Raw genomic sequence first — 17,853 nt, forward strand, 5'->3', positions numbered from 1 at the left:
GTCACAAACACAAAGCAAGTCCATTCTGAAGTCATATGTTGTACACTTGTGTGATTCCTTAACTCAAAGATCATTGAAGGCAGAGACAACCCCAACAATCATATCATGAGGTGGGCAGAGTTTTTAGAATTAAAGTGTTTAGAAACCTGAAAAAAATGATGTTACTGTCTCCTAAAAGCAATGTAATATCCTTTGCAATGTTGCTTTCTTCAGTCCTGCCTGTGTTGTATAATACTGGGTTGATCCTGCCTCTGCCCCACCTTCTGAGAATAAACTGACCACCTAGCATGGCACTGTGGTAGTGTGGTCGGTTTCCGTCTTGTGTCATCAATCTGTTAATACAGGCACTGTGTGCCAGCATCTTCCGTAGTCTGTAGGAAGCCATGCCCCCCTCCAGCCACTCCACCCCACCTTTCACTTCACTAGGTTGGGTAAGTGACGTTATGCTGCCAGGTCTCACTGGGTTTCATTGCCATGGAGGGGAGGAAAGGGAAGAGGTAAGTAAGTGGGAGAGGGCAGAAGGAAGGGAAGGGGTAAATTGTTCTATATATTGGAGCAGAAGTGGGGTGATGAGTAGGGCTTGGATCTGTGGGGAATATATGAGGTACAGAGAGAGGTGAGTAGCACAGGGTGAAAAGGAAGGAAAAGGGTAATTAGTTCTCTATATTGACATACAAGTGAGGTAATGAGTAGGGCTTGGATATGGGGGGGATATATGATGTATGGAGAGAGCTGAGTGGGAAAAGGTGGAAGGAAGGGAATGGAATAGAAAAGAAGGGAAAAGAAGGGAAGGAAAGGGGTTCAAGGGTAAATAGTCTTATATATTGCAGTAGAAGTGGGGTAATGAGTAGGGCTTAGATATGGAGGATATAAGGGGTATGGGGAGAGCTGAGTGGGAGAGGGTGGAAGAGAGAGAGAAGAAAATAGAAGGGAAGGGGTTCAGAGGTAAATAGTTCTGTATATTGTTGCAGAAGGGAAGTAATGAATAGGGCTTGAATATGGGGGATAAAAGGGGTATGGGGATAGTTGAGTGGAAGAGGGTGGTAGGAAGAGAAGGGAAGGAAGGGGTTCAGGGGTAAATAGTTCTTTATGTTGGCACAGAAGTGAGGTAGCGCTCGGATATGGGGAGTTATCAGGGGCGGACTGACCATTTGGAATCTTGGGCCCGGGGTCAGTAGGGGGCCCCATGAGATGCCCCTGGTACCTTTGCTTTTTTGAGTTTGGGCAAGGACACAGGGGCCCCATGATCCCCTATTGCCCGGGGGCCCCATGAGTTGTCAGTCCGCTCCTGGGAGGTATATGAGGTTTGAGGATAGCTAAGTGGAAGAGGGCAGAAGACAGGGAAAGGAAGGGAAGGGGTAAATAGTCCTATATATTGGTGTAGAAGTGGGGTGATGAGTAGGGCTTGCATACGGGGGATATATGAGGTATGGGGAGAGCTGAGTCAGAGAGCATGGAAGGGAAAGGAAGAGAAGGGAAGGGAAAGGAAGGGGAAGAATTCAGGGGTAAATAGTTCTATATATTGGTGTAGAAGTGGGGTGATGAGTAGGGCTTGTATACGGGGGATATGGAAGGTATGGGGAGAGCTGAGTCAGAGAGCATGGAAGGGAGGGAAGGGAATAGAAGGGAAAGGAAGAGAAGGGAAGGGAAAGGAAGGAAAGGAATTCAGGGGTAAATAGTTCTATATATTGGCGTAGAAGTGGGGTGATGAGTAGGGCTTGGATATGGAAGGATATACTGTATAAGATATGCGGAGAGCTGAGTGGCACAGGGTGGAAAAGAATGAAGGGAAAGGAAGGGAAGGGGTGATGGCGTAGATGTGGGGTGATGAGTAGGGCTTGGATATGGGGAGATATATAAGGTATGGGGAGAGCTGAGTGGGAGAGGGTGGAAGGGAGGAAAGGGAATAGAAGGGAAGGAAAGAGAAAAAAAAGAAGGGAAAGGAAGGGAAAACATTCAGGGGTAAATAGTTCTATATATTGGCATAGAAGTGGGGTGATGAGCAGGGGCGGACTGACAATTCATGGGGCCCCCGGACAACAGGGGATCATGGGGCCCCTGTGTCCTTGCCCAAACTCAAAAAAGCCTATGAAAAAGGTACCATGGGCATCTCATGGGGCCCCCTACTGACCCCGGGCCCTCGGGCAGTGCCGAGTTTCTAAATGGTCAGTCCGCCCCTGGTGATGAGTAGGGCTTGGACATGGGGGGATATACTGTATGACGAATGGGGAGAGCCGAGTGCGAGAGGGTGGAAGGGAGGTAAGGAAAAAGAAGAGAAGGGAAGAGAAGGTATGGGGAGAGGGTGGGAGGAAGAGAAGGCTGAGGAAAAGGGGGGGGGGGCAGATTTGCAGTGATTGTTAGATAGTACTGACATGTTTTTATTCTGATCCTTTATTTCTTTAGCAAAAGGCATAACAGCTTAATACATTTTTTATCGATCAATAAATAAGAGCACACTTCCAAATGCCGATACGTACATTTCACATACCAATAGGGGGTATCATCAAAACTAAATATCCTAAATAAATTCAAAGGTATTATGTCAACTTAAAACATTGGAAACCGAGTCACAATCCACGAGGCCTGTCCCACTCATGTAACTGGACATTGTCCATATTATTTGTCGAATTTTCTGGCGGAGAGAAAAATTGTTTATTTACAATCAAGAACAGGAGAAATCATGCTTGAGAATGGAAGATAAGTGTTTCTTGATGTTTTCACCTCAAAATACATTATATCCAGTAAGCCACACAAAATGATCGCCTACAATTTGGATTTTTTAATAAAGTCTTTTTTCTTTCTTACTGAGTCTATTTTTATATTTGGTTTGATTTATTGAATTTTTGTTGATGTGGCTTTGTTTCAATGTTTACCATCATGCAGCATTGCCAATCTGGTTTGTCTAGATCAGTGGTCTCTAAACTGCAGCCCGGGGGCCGAATGTGGCCCTTCACTTGCTTTTATCCAGCCCTTGGGGCACAATTCCTTCCACTGACACCAATGATAAGACACTATTCCTCTCACTGACATCAAAAATAGGGCACTGTTCCTCCCACTGACACCAACGATGGGGCACTAATAATCCCCCAAATACCAATGATGGGACATAGCACATTCCCACTGATGCCAGGACATTTTCTACTCCCAATGGCCACTGTCTGGCCCCCCCTAAAGTCTGAAGCACAATAAATTGGCCCTTTGTTTAGACAGTTTGGAGACCCCTGTTGTCTAGAATTGTTTGCTTTCATCCATAGCCATGGCATGTCTAGGATACTAATAGATTAGGGGCACCTCTAGGCAAACAGATTAAAATGTGGAGGGGCTGGTGGGATACCATGATGACAACTTTGCATCAAATCTAAGTCTAATATAATATTTTTAACTGGACAAAAAAATGCTGATCTCAAAAAAAGTGTAATAGGTCAAACAGAGCATCAAATGAAAAACACTTAGGAGTCCAAAGTCTACATTGTTCAACTGGATAAAACAAAAAGGGCAAAACACAGCCAATGTCTTTTGAGAGCCACAAAATTCCCCTTCATCAGGTCTAAATGAAATGGCAGAATGTAAACTGGACTAAAAAGTACTCCTAGGAAGACTGATCTGCAGGCAGAGGATGGTTTAAACAACAGTCAGTGTTGGCGTTCAGTGGAGGTGGCAAAGGTCCCTCACCCATGGCTTTTGCCCAACTTGTATGCTGTTGAATAATAAAGACTTTGGACTCTTAAGGCTTTTTCATTTGGTGATCTTTTTGACCTATCATACTTGGATACGCTACCGAATACAGCAAATACAAACCATGACTCTGTCAGCATTTTGTTGACCTGTGAAAATCCATGCCCAGCTCCCCTCCACTACTACCTCTTCATAAAATGTGATGACAACATAATTAATAGATGGAGTGGAAAGCATATGAAGTATAAAATGTTCCCAAACTGTTTCATACATAGAGGGTGTGGTCTTGTAATGGCAGCACGAGGTTGTGAGTTCTGGGAGCTCTGCAGTCTTTTTCATGCCTTGTTTAACATAGCCTACGCCTCATGGTTCCTATGGATGTTTGATCTTGGCTCCTGTGTGGGACTGCTTAGCATCTACCTAAATGGTGCACTTCAAAGTCCAGAATTTCTGCAGTAATGGTATTGCTATGGACCCTGCTGCAATTACCACAGCAATAGCTTCCTACCATTGCATCTGGACCAGCCATTGTATCTCGGTTAGCCTGCTACAGCCATCTCAAGGTTGACTTGCTATCACCCTCTGCTCAATTAGCTGTTACCTTTACCTCCCAGCTGTCCAGATAGTTGGCAGCAGACAGAATGCCATTGGCAAGTGTTGAGGCAGGCTGCACCCCATCAGCAGGCATTGAGGCAGACTGGACCCCATCAGCAGGCATTGAGGCAGACTGGACCCCATCAGTAGGCATTGAGGCAGACTGGACCCCATTAGCAGTCATTGAGGCAGACTGGACCCTATCAGCAGGCATTGAGGAGGTCTGAACCCCATCAGCAGCATAGAGGCAGACTGGACCCCATCAGCAGGCATTGAGGTCAAATGAACTCCATCAGCAGCCATTGAAGGAGACTGAACCCCATCAGCATGCATTGAGGCAGACTGAACCCCATCAGCAGGCATTGAGGCAGACTTGACCCCATCAGCAGGCATAGAGGCAGACTGGACCCCATCAGCAGGCATAGAGGCAGACTTGATCCCATTAGCAGGCATAGAGGGCGAATGAACCCCATCAGCAGCTATTGAAGGAGACTGAACCCCATCAGCAGGCATAGAGGCAGACTGGACCCCATCAGCAGGCGTTGAGGCGGACTTAACCCCATCAGCAAGCACTGAGGCAGATTGAACCCCATCATCAGGCATTGAGGCAGACTGAACCCCATCAGCAGGCGTGGAGGGAGACTAGACCCCATTAGCAGGCATTGAGGAGGACTGAGCCCATCAGCAAGCACTGAGGCAGACTGAACCCCATTAGCAGGCATGGAGGCAGACTGAACCCCATCAGCAGGCATAGAGGCAGACTAAACCCCATCAGCAGGCATTTAGGAGGACTGAACCCCATCAGCAGGCACTGAGACAGACTGAACCCCATCAGCAGGCATTTAGGAGGACTGAACCCCATCAGCAGGCATAGAGACAGACTGGACCCCATCAGCAGGCATTTAGGAGGACTGAACCCCATCAGCAGGCATAGAGGCAGACTGGACCCCATTAGCAGGCATAGAGGCAGACTGAACCCCATCAGCAGGCATAGAGGCAGACTGAACCCCATCAGCAGGCATAGAGGCAGACTGAACCCCATCAGCAGGCATAGAGGCAGACTGAACCCCATCAGCAGGCATAGAGGCAGATTTGACCCCATTAGCAGGCATAGAGGCAGACTGGACCCCATTAGCAGGCATAGAGGCAGACTGGACCCCATTAGCAGGCATAGAGGCAGACTTGACCCCATTAGCAGGCATAGAGGCAGACTGGACCCCATCAGCAGGCATAGAGGCAGACTGAACACAATCAGTGCATGCTACTTTGTATATGATCATGGGCTCTATACTCTAAACTGGACTTTTTTTTAATTATTATTTTTGTTTTCCTTTATGACTGTTTATCTCGGCTCTTATTGTGTCCCCCTTTGTATTATTTTTTGCCCTCTTCACCTGACCTAAGCTTGTATTTTATTCTCTGTATTGTATTTTTTATTGTCTTTACTGGATGCTTTTATCTTTCTTTGTCTTCTTTTTAAACCCTTAATAAATGTAGATTGAACATAAACAGAAACCTATCAACATTGCAGCTACACATAGGCAGATAGATATGCAAAATATCTCCTTGCCTATCCGGCCATTTCGCATACATGTAAAAACCTTTTTTTTTTTTGCTAGAAAATTACTTAGAACCCCCAATATTACCTTTGTAAGCAGAGGTCCCAGAGAAAAAAATGGTGGGTGTTGCAATTTTTTATGTCACACCGTATTTGCACAGCGATTTTTCAAACGCAAAAAAAAACTTTATTGAATTTTAACGAACACAAACACTATATAATACCTACTTTTTTGGTAAAATAAAAAAAAATATGTTAATGATGATAGATATCTAACGTCACAGTTTAAAAATGTGTATGCCAGGGAAACGGCGCCAAACTACAGTACATAAAAATCTCCATAGGAGACTCTTTAAAAGCCTTTACAGGTTACAAGTTTAGAGTTGCTGCCAGAATTATTGCTGTCCCTTTAATTTTTTTTAGCAACTAAATTACTTGTGATAGCATGGGCCATGACAGGTCCTCTTTATGGAGAGATCTGGGGTCGATTAGACCCCCAAATCTCTACTCTGGCCTACAATGAAGCTGGTCAGACACAGATTGGTCTAATTGACTGCTTCACTGGCTGGTAACGGCCAGGTACACAGAGAGGTGGAAGCGGAAGTGACTAAGTCCTCGTTGCTTCCTTTTTCTGACCTCACAGGTAAGGAGGTACACCATCAATTCAGTGATGGAGATGCTGCCAGTCAGTGTAGTCCCAGGCTCCCCGTCGGCTGAAAAGTTTGATACCAGGATGATGCCTGTAGCTGTAGGCATTTTCCTATAAAAACCACTTAAACCTCAGGACATCATATCACAATTAGAGATGAGCGAAGTATTCAAAAATTTGATTCGGCTGATTCGGCTGATTCGGCGGATTCGCGGAATAAATTTGATTTGAGTCGAATATATTCGCTGCGAATTTAACTTATAAAAGGGTGTTTCTAGGCTTCAGAGAGCCTTTATATTAGTGCAGAACACTGTACCTTTAATTTAAATGCCCTTGGAGTCTGCTGGGGAAGAGAAATAATACTGTCAGTCAGTATGACATGCAGATGAGTGCCGTCCATCTTAGAATCACCGCACACTTCACTCATTTGGGCAGTCACGGGGCCAAAACCAGAGTGTGGAGCCACAGTGTGGCGGTGGAGGCAGCAGCAATGGGAGGCCATACAGCACCCTATGACAAAAATGGAAACCACCAGCAGTGTGAGGAGACCTGAAAGTGGCACATGGCAGAGTGTGGCGATGGAGACAGCAGCAATGGGAGGCCGTACAGGGACCCATGAGACACTCTGGACCTGGCAGCAGCATGAGGAGGCGGTACGGGGGCCCATGGCAGATTACGGGCCTGGCAGCAGCAACGGGAGGCCCGTAATCTGCCAGCACCCTATGACAAAATGGAACCCACCAGCAGGGTGAGGAGACCTGAAAGTGGCACATGGCAGAGTGTGGCGATGGAGACAGCAGCAATGGGAGGCCGTACGGGGACCCATGAGAGACTCTGGACCTGGCAGCAGCATGAGGAGGCGGTACAGGGGCCCATGACAGATTACGGGCCCGTCAGCAGCATGAGGAGTCGGTACGGGGGCCCATGTCAGATTACGGGCCTGGCAGCAGCTATGGGAGGCCCGTAATCTGCCAGCACCCTATGACAAAATGGAACCCATCAGCAGTGTGAGGAGACCTGAAAGTGGCACATGGCAGAGTGTGGCGATGGAGAAAGCAGCAATGGGAGGCCGTACAGGGACCCATGAGAGACTCTGGACCTGGCAGCAGCATGAGGAGCCGGTACAGGGGCCCATGACAGATTACGGGCCTGGCAGCAGCATGAGGAGTCGGTACGGGGGCCCATGGCAGATTACGGGCCTGGCAGCAGCAATGGGAGGCCCGTAATCTGCCAGCACCCTATGACAAAATGGAACCCACCAGCAGTGTGAGGAGACCTGAAAGTGGCACATGGCAGAGTGTGGCGATGGAGAAAGCAGCAATGGGAGGCCGTACAGGGACCCATGAGAGACTCTGGACCTGGCAGCAGCATGAGGAGGCGGTACAGGGGCCCATGACAGATTACGGGCCTGGCAGCAGCATGAGGAGTCGGTACGGGGGCCCATGGCAGATTACGGGCCTGGCAGCAGCAATGGGAGGCCCGTAATCTGCCAGCACCCTATGACAAAATGGAATCCACCAGCAGTGTGAGGAGACCTGAAAGTGGCACATGGCAGAGTGTGGCGATGGAGACAGCAGCAATGGGAGGCCGTACAGGGGCCCATGACAGATTATGGGCCTGGAAGCAGCATGAGGAGTCGGTACGGGGGCCCATGGCAGATTACAGGCCTGGCAGCAGCAATGGGAGGCCGTACAGGGACCCATGACACACTCTGGACCTGGCAGCAGCATGAGGAGGCGGTACAGGGGCCCATGACAGATTACGGGCCTGGCAGCAGCATGAGGAGTCGGTACGGGGGCCTATGGCAGATTACGGGCCTGGCAGCAGCAATGGGAGGCCCGTAATCTGCCAGCACCCTATGACAAAATGGAAAACACCAGCAGTGTGAGGAGACCTGAAAGTGGCACATGGCAGAGTGTGGCGATGGAGACAGCAGCAATGGGAGGCCGTACAGGGACCGATGAGACACTCTGGACTTGGCAGCAGCATGAGGAGGCGGTACAGGGGCCCATGACAGATTACGGGCCTGGCAGCAGTATGAGGAGTCGGTACGGGGGCCCATGGCAGATTACGGGCCTGGCAGCAGCAATGGGAGGCCCGTAATCTGCCAGCACCCTATGACAAAATGGAACCCACCAGCAGTGTGAGGAGACCTGAAAGTGGCACATGGCAGAGTGTGGCGATGGAGACAGCAGCAATGGGAGGCCGTATAGGGACCCATGACACACTCTGGACCTGGCAGCAGCATGAGGAGGCGGTACAGGGGCCCATGACAGATTACGGGCCTGGCAGCAGCATGAGGAGTCAGTACGGGGGCCCATGGCAGATTACGGGCCTGGCAGCAGCAATGGGAGGCCCGTAATCTGCCAGCACCCTATGACAAAATGGAACCCACCAGCAGTGTGAGGAGACCTGAAAGTGGCACATGGCAGAGTGTGGCGATGGAGACAGCAGCAATGGGAGGCCGTACAGGGACCCATGAGAGACTCTGGACCTGGCAGCAGCATGAGGAGGCGGTACAGGGGCCCATGACAGATTATGCGCCTGGCAGCAGCATGAGGAGTCGGTACGGGGGCCCATGGCAGATTACGGGCCTGGCAGCAGCAATAGGAGGCCGTACAGGGACCCATGACACACTCTGGACCTGGCAGCAGCATGAGGAGGCGGTACGGGGGCCCATGGCAGATTTCGGGCCTGGCAGCAGCAATGGGAGGCCCGTAATCTGCCAGCACCCTATGACAAAATGGAACCCACCAGCAGTGTGAGGAGACCTGAAAGTGGCACATGGCAGAGTGTGGCGATGGAGACAGCAGCAATGGGAGGCCGTACAGGGACCCATGAGAGACTCTGGACCTGGCAGCAGCATGAGGAGGCGGTACAGGGGCCCATGACAGATTACAGGCCTGGCAGCAGCATGAGGAGTCGGTACGGGGGCCCATGGCAGATTACGGGCCTGGCAGCAGCAATGGGAGGCCCGTAATCTGCCAGCACCCTATGACAAAATGGAACCCACCAGCAGTGTGAGGAGACCTGAAAGTGGCACATGGCAGAGTGTGGCGATGGAGACAGCAGCAATGGAAAGCCGTACAGGGACCCATGAGAGACTCTGGACCTGGCAGCAGCATGAGGAGGCGGTACAGGGGCCCATGACAGATTACGGGCCTGGCAGCAGCATGAGGAGTCGGTACGGGGGCCCATGGCAGATTACGGGCCTGGCAGCAGCAATAGGAGGCCGTACAGGGACCCATGACACACTCTGGACCTGGCAGCAGCATGAGGAGGCGGTACAGGGGCCCATGACAGATTACGGGCCTGGCAGCAGCATGAGGAGTCGGTACGGGGGCCCATGGCAGATTACGGGCCTGTCAGCAGCAATGGGAGGCCCGTAATCTGCCAGCACCCTATGACAAAATGGAACCCACCAGCAGTGTGAGGAGACCTGAAAGTGGCACATGGCAGAGTGTGGCGATGGAGACAGCAGCAATGGGAGGCCGTACAGGGACCCATGAGACACTCTGGACCTCGCAGCAGCAAGAGGAGGCGGTACAGGGGCCCATGGCAGAGTGGCGAAGCGTAAGCAGCTTAAATTGAAGGCCATACAGAGGCCGATGTTAAAAATAATAACATGTTTGGGGCATGATTCATGGCGGATTTAGTCAGTTGTGTCAGGAACTGGTGGTTTGAAATCCAGACTAATCCACGCCTGATTCATTTTCACAAACGTCAGTCTCTCCACACTTTGGGTGGACAGTCGTGTCCTCCGCGGAGTTACAATACCTCCTGCCGCACTAAACACGCGCTCCGATGCCACGCTACTGGCCGGGCATGACAGCCTTTCAAGGGCAAATTCAGCTAGTTGGGGCCAAAGGTCAAGTTTCGTTGCCCAGTAGTCAAGGGGATTGTCTACCTCGGTTGGCAGGGTGCTGTCCAAGTAGGCCCAAGCCTGTTGTTTGAGGTCCTGCTCCAGGTCCACCTGATGCTGCTGCTGCTGCGGCTGGTTAGTAGTTTCCTCACTGCGCTGGTGAAGAAAGCTACTCATCATCGACTGCAGACTGTGGCAGCCGCTGCTGGTGGAGCTGCCACTGCTCCTACCACCCCACCCCTCCCCTGCTGCCATGGTAGCGGAACGCGAGCGCACAGGGCCCACAGTGTCTGAGGATGGACGTTGGCGCAGAAAGGCAGAGACCAACTGACTACATAGGTGGTTTTTATAGTACGTTATTTTGGCCTCCCTCTCAGCAGGTGTGAAAAAGGCCACCATTTTTGAACGGTAGCGAGGGTCCAACAAGGTGGACAGCCAAAAGTCATCCCTCTGTCTGATGGTTATTATTCGGCTGTCGCTACGCAAGCAACCGAGCATGCTATGGGCCATTTGTGCCAAGGAATGCGAGGGACTCCCTGCCTCCATCTCCACAGCATACTGCCACGGTGCGTCTGGGTCCTCTGTCTCCTCCTCGTCCTCCTCTACCAGATGCTCCTGCTCCTCCACTCCTGTCCGCTGAGTGGAAAAACCACCCATTTCACTCAATAATTCCTGAGCACCAATGTCCTCCTCTACCTCCTCCTCTTCTTCCTGTCCTGCCCCCACAGGGGTCATGTGGCGTTGAGATCTGTGCGCCACGTCTACCGCACCCTGACCAGCCATTGTTAACAGCATTTGTTCTAGGACGTGCAACAGAGGAATGACGTCGTTCATCCCATAGCCCTGCCGACTCACGAATAGCGTGGCCTCCTCAAAGGGCCTGAGCAAGCGGCAGGTGTCACGCATGAGCTGCCAATGGCTGACATCGAAGTTACACAGGGGAGTACCTTTATCTGCTTGTAACATCAGGAAATCGGTGATGGCCTTTCGCTGTTCGTAAAGGCGGTCTAACATATGTAGGGTTGAATTCCACCTTGTTGCAACGTCGCAGATCAGGCGATGCTGTGGAATTCCGTTCTGCCGCTGCAGCTCAAGGAGGGTGTGCTTTGCGGTGTAGGAATGGCTGAAATGCATGCACAGTTTACGTGACATTTTAAGGATGTCTTGCAGTGGGATGGTGGATTTTAGGAACCGCTTGACAACCAGATTGAACACGTGAGCCATGCATGGCGCATGGCACAACCTTCCTTGACGCAGAGCAGACACCATGTTCTTTCCGTTGTCGGTCAACATGGTTCCGATTTTCAGTTTGCGCGGAGACAGCCATCTGTTGATTTCTCTGTTCATTACACTCAGAAGTTCCTCCCCTGTGTGACTACGTTCGCCAAGGCATACCAGGTGCAGAACAGCGTGACACCGTTGCGCCCTGCACATGTGATATGCCGGTCGGGTAATGGGACTTGGCACGGGGGTGGCGGCTGAGGACACGGCGGAAGAAGAGGTGGTAGAGGCGGACATCTTTGCTGGACCAAGGACGTGCAAACGTGGAGGCAAAAGCGGCGTGACCTGTCCAAGTTGCTGGTGCGGCTGTGCCGGCACCACGTTCACCCAGTGGGCCGTAAATGACATGTGCTGTCCCTGACCGTAGTTACAGCTCCACACGTCGGCGCTGCCGTGCACTTTGGCAGAGACCGACATGCTCAAAGACTGGCCCACCATCTCTTCTACATGTGAATTCAGGGCTGGCACTGCCTTTTTGGCGAAGAAATGCCGGCATGGCACTCTCCACCGCGGCTCGGCACAAGCCATCATTTCTCGGAAAGGTGCTGAGTCCACCACTTGGAAAGGGAGGGACTGCAGCACCAGCAACTTGGACAGGAGGACGTTCAGCTTTTGCACCGTCGGGTGCGTGATCGCAAACTGTTGTCTCTTGGAAACGGATTCCAAGAAAGACTGCTGACGGAATCCGTGAAGAGGAGTAGCAGGAGAAGGAGCATCTGAACGAGCGGAAGATGCCAACGAGCGACAACTCCCCTCAGCAGAGGTGTTGGAGCCTTGACTGGCTGATAGAGGGCGATTGACGTCGGGTGATGGAGCAAGTAACGGAGCGGGTGATGGAGCGGGGGCTGGGGCAGGCAGAACCGCCGTATCTTTATCACGGTTTTCCCAGGCCACCGAATGGCGACGCTGCATATGCTGACGCAACGCTGTAGTCCCAACATGGGCCCCCTGGCCACGCTTGACTTTCTGGCCACATAGTCGACATACGGCTACGTTTACTTCCTCGGGCGGCTTGACGAAAAATTGCCACACCGCCGAGTAGGAAACTTTGCCCCCGCTACTCCTCACTGGCTGACTGCTACTTCCTCCGTGCACACCGGCACCACTAATGGCCGTGGTGGTAGGCTGCAGTGGAGCTGGTGCTCTACTCCGTGGCTGTTTGGCTCCACTGACACTGCGGCGACCCTGCTGCCTCCTGGGCAACCCACCGACTGTTTTGCTCGCTGCCAAGCTGCCACCCTCTTCTCCTGATGATGCGGAAGCAATAGCCTGATGACGACGAGGCTGCCAAGTGCGATCAGCCTCATCACCATCAATTAGGGTCTCCGCCTCACTACTAGCCCCCTCGGCTGCATGTGGGTCAGGAGACAGACCTGTCTCTAGACCGGCTACCGAGCCACTCTCCTCGCCAGTACTTCTTCGCCTGGCTGCTGAAGAGGCGGATGTCTCCCCCCGTTCCTGACCGCCCTCTGTTAGCTCTTCCTCACTGTACAGTGGGGCTGAGCCCACAGCATGCGATACTTCGCTTGGTGAGGGAACACCAAAGGACAGGGGCAGGTAGAGGACACGTGATTTCAGTGGGCTTGCTCCCGTGCCATGCCAACCAACGGTTGTGTCTGACGTACCCACCGACCGTTGGCTGTAGGTGTCAGAGGTGACCTGGGAAGAGGAAGATGACCGAGCCAACCAATCGATGACGGCAGGGTTGTCGGTGGAGACACGACCGCTGGATGACACCGGGAGCACTGGCCTCTGGCTGCGACTAGTGCTGCCTCGACCCCTTCCTCTGCTGCCACGTCTGCTCACTCCTGAAACATTGCCTCCTCTGCCACTCCTCTGCGTGTTGTCTGACATACTCTTTATTTCAACGATTCTGTGTCCCTGAGTAACAATTCTGTGTCCCTGAGTAACAATTCTGTGTCCCTCAGTAACGATTCTGTGTTCCTCAGTAACAATTCTGTGTCCCTGAGTAACAATTCTGTGTCCCTGAGTAACAATTCTGTGTCCCTCAGTAACGATTCTGTGTCCCTCAGTAACAATTCTGTGTCCCTGAGTAACAATTCTGTGTCCCTGAGTAACAATTCTGTGTCTGTCCCTGAGTAACAATTCTGTGTCCCTGAGTAACAATTCTGTGTCCCTCAGTAACAATTCTGTATCCCTGAGAAACAATTCTCTGTCCCTCAGTAACAATTCTGTGTCCCTCAGTAACAATTCTGTGTCCCTGAGTAACAATTATGTGTCCCTGAGTAACAATTCTGTGTCCCTGAGTAACAATTCTGTGTTCCTGAGTAACAATTCTGTGTCCCTCAGTAACAATTCTGTGTCCCTCAGTAACAATTCTGTGTCCCTGAGTAACAATTCTGTGTCTGTCCCTGAGCAACAATTCTGTGTCCCTGAGTAACAATTCTGTGTCCCTCAGTAACAATTCTGTGTCTGTCCCTGAGTAACAATTCTGTGTCCCTGAGTAACAATTCTGTGTCCCTCAGTAACAATTCTGTGTCCCTCAGTAACAATTCTGTGTATGTCCCTGAGTAACAATTATGTGTCCCTGAGTAACAATTCTGTGTCTCTGAGTAACAATTCTGTGTCCCTCAGTAACAATTCTGTGTCCCTCAGTAACGATTCTGTGAGGAGGCGGTACAGGGGCCCATGACAGATTACAGGCCTGGCAGCAGCATGAGGAGTCGGTACGGGGGCCCATGGCAGATTACGGGCCTGGCAGCAGCAATAGGAGGCCGTACAGGGACCCATGACACACTCTGGACCTGGCAGCAGCATGAGGAGGCGGTACGGGGCCCATGACAGATTACGGGCCTGGCAGCAGCATGAGGAGTCGGTACGGGGGCCCATGGCAGATTACGGGCCTGTCAGCAGCAATGGGAGGCCCGTAATCTGCCAGCACCCTATGACAAAATGGAACCCACCAGCAGTGTGAGGAGACCTGAAAGTGGCACATGGCAGAGTGTGGCGATGGAGACAGCAGCAATGGGAGGCCGTACAGGGACCCATGAGACACTCTGGACCTCGCAGCAGCAAGAGGAGGCGGTACAGGGGCCCATGGCAGAGTGGCGAAGCGTAAGCAGCTTAAATTGAAGGCCATACAGAGGCCGATGTTAAAAATAATAACATGTTTGGGGCATGATTCATGGCGGATTTAGTCAGTTGTGTCAGGAACTGGTGGTTTGAAATCCAGACTAATCCACGCCTGATTCATTTTCACAAACGTGAGTCTCTCCACACTTTGGGTGGACAGTCGTGTCCTCCGCGGAGTTACAATACCTCCTGCCGCACTAAACACGCGCTCCGATGCCACGCTACTGGCCGGGCATGACAGCCTTTCAAGGGCAAATTCAGCTAGTTGGGGCCAAAGGTCAAGTTTCGTTGCCCAGTAGTCAAGGGGATTGTCTACCTCGGTTGGCAGGGTGCTGTCCAAGTAGGCCCAAGCCTGTTGTTTGAGCTCCTGCTCCAGGTCCACCTGATGCTGCTGCTGCTGCGGCTGGTTAGTAGTTTCCTCACTGCGCTGGTGAAGAAAGCTACTCATCATCGACTGCAGACTGTGGCAGCCGCTGCTGGTGGAGCTGCCACTGCTCCTACCACCCCACTCCTCCCCTGCTGCCATGGTAGCGGAACGCGAGCGCACAGGGCCCACAGTGTCTGAGGATGGACGTTGGCGCAGAAAGGCAGAGACCAACTGACTACATAGGTGGTTTTTATAGTACGTTATTTTGGCCTCCCTCTCAGCAGGTGTGAAAAAGGCCACCATTTTTGAACGGTAGCGAGGGTCCAACAAGGTGGACAGCCAAAAGTCATCCCTCTGTCTGATGGTTATTATTCGGCTGTCGCTACGCAAGCAACCGAGCATGCTATGGGCCATTTGTGCCAAGGAATGCGAGGGACTCCCTGCCTCCATCTCCACAGCATACTGCCACGGTGCGTCTGGGTCCTCTGTCTCCTCCTCGTTCTCCTCTACCAGATGCTCCTGCTCCTCCACTCCTGTCCGCTGAGTGGAAAAACCACCCATTTCACTCAATAATTCCTGAGCACCAATGTCCTCCTCTACCTCCTCCTCTTCTTCCTGTCCTGCCCCCACAGGGGTCATGTGGCGTTGAGATCTGTGCGCCACGTCTACCGCACCCTGACCAGCCATTGTTAACAGCATTTGTTCTAGGACGTGCAACAGAGGAATGACGTCGTTCATCCCATAGTCCTGCCGACTCACGAATAGCGTGGCCTCCTCAAAGGGCCTGAGCAAGCGGCAGGTGTCACGCATGAGCTGCCAATGGCTGACATCGAAGTTACACAGGGGAGTACCTTTATCCGCTTGTAACATCAGGAAATCGGTGATGGCCTTTCGCTGCTCGTAAAGGCGGTCTAACATGTGTAGGGTTGAATTCCACCTTGTTGCAACGTCGCAGATCAGGCGATGCTGTGGAATTCCGTTCTGCCGCTGCAGCTCAAGGAGGGTGTGCTTTGCGGTGTAGGAATGGCTGAAATGCATGCACAGTTTACGTGACATTTTAAGGATGTCTTGCAGTGGGATGGTGGATTTTAGGAACCGCTTGACAACCAGATTGAACACGTGAGCCATGCATGGCGCATGGCACAACCTTCCTTGACGCAGAGCAGACACCATGTTCTTTCCGTTGTCGGTCAACATGGTTCCGATTTTCAGTTTGCGCGGAGACAGCCATCTGTCGATTTCTCTGTTCATTACACTCAGAAGTTCCTCCCCTGTGTGACTACGTTCGCCAAGGCATACCAGGTGCAGAACAGCGTGACACCGTTGCGCCCTGCACATGTGATATGCCGGTCGGGTAATGGGACTTGGCACGGGGGTGGCGGCTGAGGACACGGCGGAAGAAGAGGTGGTAGAGGCGGACATCTTTGCTGGACCAAGGACGTGCAAACGTGGAGGCAAAAGCGTCGTGACCTGTCCAAGTTGCTGGTGCGGCTGTGCCGGCACCACGTTCACCCAGTGGGCCGTAAATGACATGTACTGTCCCTGACCGTAGTTACAGCTCCACACGTCGGCGCTGCCGTGCACTTTGGCAGAGACCGACATGCTCAAAGACTGGCCCACCATCTCTTCTACATGTGAATTCAGGGCTGGCACTGCCTTTTTGGCGAAGAAATGCCGGCATGGCACTCTCCACCGCGGCTCGGCACAAGCCATCATTTCTCGGAAAGGTGCTGAGTCCACCACTTGGAAAGGGAGGGACTGCAGCACCAGCAACTTGGACAGGAGGACGTTCAGCTTTTGCACCGTCGGGTGCGTGCTCGCAAACTGTTGTCTCTTGGAAACGGATTCCAAGAAAGACTGCTGACGGAATCCGTGAAGAGGAGTAGCAGGAGAAGGAGCATCTGAACGAGCGGAAGATGCCAACGAGCGACAACTCCCCTCAGCAGAGGTGTTGGAGCCTTGACTGGCTGATAGAGGGCGATTGACGTCGGGTGACGGAGCAAGTAACGGAGCGGGTGATGGAGCGGGGGCTGGGGCAGGCAGAACCGCCGTATCTTTATCACGGTTTTCCCAGGCCACCGAATGGCGACGCTGCATATGCTGACGCAACGCTGTAGTCCCAACATGGGCCCCCTGGCCACGCTTGACTTTCTGGCCACATAGTCGACATACGGCTACGTTTACTTCCTCGGGCGGCTTGACGAAAAATTGCCACACCGCCGAGTAGGAAACTTTGCCCCCGCTACTCCTCACTGGCTGACTGCTACTTCCTCCGTGCACACCGGCACCACTACTGGCCGTGGTGGTAGGCTGCAGTGGAGCTGGTGCTCTACTCCGTGGCTGTTTGGCTCCACTGACACTGCGGCGACCCTGCTGCCTCCTGGGCAACCCACCGACTGTTTTGCTCGCTGCCAAGCTGCCACCCTCTTCTCCTGATGATGCGGAAGCAATAGCCTGATGACGACGAGGCTGCCAAGTGCGATCAGCCTCATCATCATCAATTAGGGTCTCCGCCTCACTACTAGCCCCCTCGGCTGCGTGTGGGTCAGGAGACAGACCTGTCTCTAGACCGGCTACCGAGCCACTCTCCTCGCCAGTACTTCTTCGCCTGGCTGCTGAAGAGGCGGATGTCTCCCCCCGTTCCTGACCGCCCTCTGTTAGCTCTTCCTCACTGTACAGTGGGGCTGAGCCCACAGCATGCGATACTTCGCTTGGTGAGGGAACACCAAAGGACAGGGGCAGGTAGAGGACACGTGATTTCAGTGGGCTTGCTC

This window comes from Staurois parvus, unplaced genomic scaffold (genome assembly GCF_062004578.1).
Source record: "Staurois parvus isolate SC_StPar_1 unplaced genomic scaffold, SC_StPar_1.0 ptg000034l, whole genome shotgun sequence".
In the NCBI taxonomy this organism is placed as follows: domain Eukaryota; kingdom Metazoa; phylum Chordata; class Amphibia; order Anura; family Ranidae; genus Staurois; species Staurois parvus.